The sequence below is a fragment of the Limulus polyphemus genome, unplaced genomic scaffold (genome assembly GCF_000517525.1).
Source record: "Limulus polyphemus unplaced genomic scaffold, Limulus_polyphemus-2.1.2 Scaffold2948, whole genome shotgun sequence".
Taxonomy (NCBI): Eukaryota; Metazoa; Arthropoda; class Merostomata; order Xiphosura; family Limulidae; genus Limulus; species Limulus polyphemus.
In genome coordinates this window covers 11,208-15,483 of record NW_013668558.1, presented here as the reverse complement: position 1 = coordinate 15,483, position 4,276 = coordinate 11,208, and the positions used below count along the sequence as shown (strand labels likewise).

Below are 4,276 nucleotides of genomic sequence, written 5' to 3'. Positions count from 1 at the left end.
TTAATACCTAAGAGGACTACTTCTACTTCAAACTTTATTCAACTAACAGTAGTGAATACCTAAGGACCATTTATACTTCAAACTTTATTCATCTATCAGTCGTGAATACCTTAAGTTTTCGCCAATAAACAACAAGAAATGATGCCGTCAGATAATATTTTTCACAAAACATTATGATTTTGTCTTATGGCAGTATTGGGTTTAGGCATATTACTCTCGTGTTCGAAGTAATTGGGTTTAGACATATTACTCTCGTGTTCCAAGTTATTAGGTTTAGACATATTACTCTCGTGTTCCAAGTAATTGGGTTTAGGCATATTACTCTCGTGTTCGAAGTAATTGGGTTTAGAGATATTACTCTCGTGTTCCAAGTTATTAGGTTTAGACATATTACTCTCGTGTTCCAAGTAATTAGGTTTAGACATATTACTCTCGTGTTCCAAGTATTGTTTGTTTGTTTGTTTTTCGAATTTCGCGCAAAGCTACACGAGGGCTATCTGCGCTAGCCGTCCCTAATTTAGCAGTGTAAGACTAGAGGGAAGGCAGCTAGTCATCACCACCCACCGCCAACTCTTGGGCTACACGGCTGAAAGGGCGAGCATGTTTGGTGGTACGGGGATGAGAACCCGCGACCCGCAGATTGCGAGTCGAGCGTCCTAACCACCTGGCCAGACTCGGACATATGATGATACGAAATAATAGAATAATTTATTTATTTTAAGTACCATCGTTGTGAAATGTCTTATAGGCACTACATTTTGATTAGCTCTGGCGGATCTTGATGGAAGTTTCCGAAAGTTACTACGTGCGGTTCGAAGAGCTAAAATCTGTAAAAAAAATGCTGCAATTATGTTTCTTTTTACTCAGACGGGAAAATCCGTATTGTGCGCTTTAAAATGCGCACGTAGTACAGATTAATCCCTTCCGACACATGTTTCCGGTTTTCCGAATTATAGTAGAGCGTGCACTGTAATTGGTTGAACATAAAAAAAAGACTATTTTACACATAGTGTATTTGATTTTGTGAGCACGATGAAGTTGTGTTGATTGAGAGATTTCGCTTTGTGTGCCTGAAGGAGCGAAGGGTGATTTGTGGACTGTATTCCATGACTAAGGTGGATTTTCTTCATTTAAAAACATAATTAATAAAAATTGTTGCTTGTTTTCGTCTGCGTTGGTAGCATCCCCAGGTATGCTAAGGTCAACCCTATCGAAGATAAACTCTGGATCTGTCACTGTTATTCGGTTGAGCCCGGCATGGCCAGGTGGATAAGGCGCTCGACTCGCAATCTGAAGGTCGTGAGTTCGAATCCCCGTCCCACCAAACATGCTCGCCCTTTCAGCCGTGGGGGCGTTATAATGTGGCGGTCAATCCCACTATTCGTTGGTAAAAGAATAGGCCAAGAGTTGGCGGTGGGTGGTGATGACTAGCTGCCTTTCCTCTAGTCTTACAGTGCTAAATTAGGGACGGCTAGCGCAGATAGCCCTCGTGTAGCTTTGCGCGAAATTCAAAAACAAACAAACAATATTCGGTTGATATTGGTTTGTTTTGAACTTCGCGCATAGCTACTCGAGGACTATATTGGTAGCCGTCCAAGATCAGATATCGTGTAATCACAATTTAAAACTGTGGTATGGAGTGTTCGTATAAGTGCTTAAGTCAGTAAATGTTTCTTTTTAAACTTGATAAAAATATATTTATCACTTGGCTGCACAAACCAGAGGTTTTGGTAGCAGCACATTGAACGTGAAATAGAGTCAAAATCTCCAGTTTGGATGTCTTATGATGTGAAACACGTTCCGTAAAGTTTATTCCGTTGAAACATTAACTTAATATTTCTTGTATCGCCAGAGTTAAAGGAATTTGGTTGATATTTTCAAGTCTTATATTAAGGCACTTACTATAAACTTTTAAACAACACATTTCTACTACATTGTTATATTTCTTGACAACGCATCAAACACACCAGCAACTGACAAAGATTTGCCATTTACAGCTATTTTGATAGACACTTTATCAGCAAACTAACTTTTCCATTGCAAAAAAGCATTTATCTTAAACAATATATTAAATAGTTCAAAACTAAAATTGCAAACATAATGTTGGAGACGTCAGAATTATCAAAAGAACTCCAAACAGCTATTTCAATTTGATAACAACTACCACCGAGCTCCATCACATCTTCCCACTACTAGACACTTATACTTTCACCTTAAAGCGGCAAAACAGGCATGTACTAAGTATTACCACTACTAGGCACTTACATACTTACCTATAACAACACCACTACCACTTATCGGTAAAATGATATCCTGATTACATAAATACAACTTTCTAAATTACAACTTATACGTGAGATATAGTCACAAGTGGTCTGATATAATAACTACATCAATAAGTTGATACATCAGCTTTATCTGAACTCTACTTAACTCCACCAGTTTACCAAGAAACTCGTACCTGAACCAGATGACTTTCTTTTCCACCAGTCCCAAGCAAATTCATATTCTAACGACTTAATTATTGCTCATGATATATTATTAGTTATTAGCCAACTAGATTACTAACCAGGTGTTGTATTTACCCTGGAGACAAATACCTTCACGTCTGCATGATTAATAAAATTATAATTAACATATTTTTGTTACTTTTCCAACCACATAAAGCATTTACGTATACCCACAACAATAAGAAATATACCAATATTTCCAGTTCTTGACATATAGTTCTAATACGGATATTTTATTGACCACAGTAATTTTTACTCCTAAAAAGACATACCAGAAATTACTAAATAAATAGTAATGTCTGTTGTTAAGGATGAGCATTTGATCATAATTTGCTGTTCACATACGATAAGTATCTGACTTTGATTTATCAGCCCCATAACATACTTTTAATTGTGTTTTCTAGGGACTGCACACATATATCTCATGTTTTACCAGTCATATACCCAGATATAGACATTTAGATACATGCAATTTCCTTACTGGAATGTACAAAATCAAACTAAACGCATGTCCTGTATAATATTACAAAGGTTGTACTTTACAGTCCAAAAAGTAACATAATATAGATTTAATGCCCTTAATTCTATGTAACAAAAAAGTAACATAATATAGATTTAATGCCCTTAATTCTATGTACCAAAAAGTAACATAATACAGATTTAATGCCCTTAATTCTGTACCAAAAAGTAACATAGTGTAAAGTTAATGCCCTTAATTCTATGTACCAAAAAGTAACATGATATAGATTTAATCCCCTTAATTCTATGTACCAAAAAGTAACATAATATAGATTTAATGCCCTTAATTCTATGTACCAAAATGTAACATAATATAGATTTAATGCCCTTAATTCTATGTACCAAAAAGTAACATAATATAGATTTAATGCCCTTAATTATATGTACCAAAAAAAGTAACATAATATAGATTTAATGTCCTTAATTCTATGTACCAAAAAAGTAAGGAAATATGTTTTTTTTCTACGTTCTCATCAAAATATTTGAATGAAATCTTCAAATGCATACTCCTATATTTACATTAACCAGTCACAACTTTTTCTGAAGTAAAATCAGCAAGACTCTTTTATGTTTAGAATCTACTTCTGAATTTTGAATAAAGAAACCGTCTAGTGGTTATAAACATACACTATAAAGTATACTGCACGACTATGTGGTTATGTATAAGTCTGTAACGTAAAGATTATTGGCTTTGATCGCTGAACACATTGTTAGGCCCCGTTTTTAAAAAGGAGCGCACGGGAGAACTTAACCTGACTTAGCTGTGGATGGAAGTACTTTTTAACTTTCATACCAGGTAGGAACGGATGTCCGCTGTTTCTTTTTCGTCTCTCAGCAAGAAGAGGCGGAGTCGTGTCGAAAGGTTGGAAGGAAAAGCACACATAAAACAGTGGCAAAAACGTGTGTGTGCCTGTGGCAGTCTTTGTCGACTAACGAAGGGGCATCGCTCACTTGATGATTGACGACGACGACATTAAGATACGAAGCGAATGTATACCTAAAACTAGAAGAAAACGACAACTTCCTGCTCCTTGATTTTACCACACCCAAGCGTTCAAGTAAAGAAGCAAAAACTCCTTATGTATAATACACAACGTTTTTATTACACGAGGAATTAAAGCTCAGCTATTTATGTAATTCTGTGTTTCATACTTCCATAACTGTGGAACTTGGTACACGTGTAAGATCAGTTTGTTCAACCTGTTGTTTTCGAGATGCTTCCAGTCAGAAGTTTAAGATAGAAAGAG

The 4,276-nt window shown here is 35.9% G+C and overlaps 1 long non-coding RNA gene across 1 annotated transcript in view; it reads right to left on the bottom strand.

The window, feature by feature from the left end:
* Window positions 1–3,979, bottom strand: part of LOC111087987 — a 53,395-nt gene extending 49,416 nt beyond the window's left edge. Inside the window, exon 1 of the long non-coding RNA XR_002612610.1 lies at window positions 3,823–3,979. This is a non-coding gene — a long non-coding RNA (uncharacterized LOC111087987). The remainder of the gene's footprint in view (window positions 1–3,822) is intronic.
* Window positions 3,980–4,276: the final 297 nt, after the last annotated feature.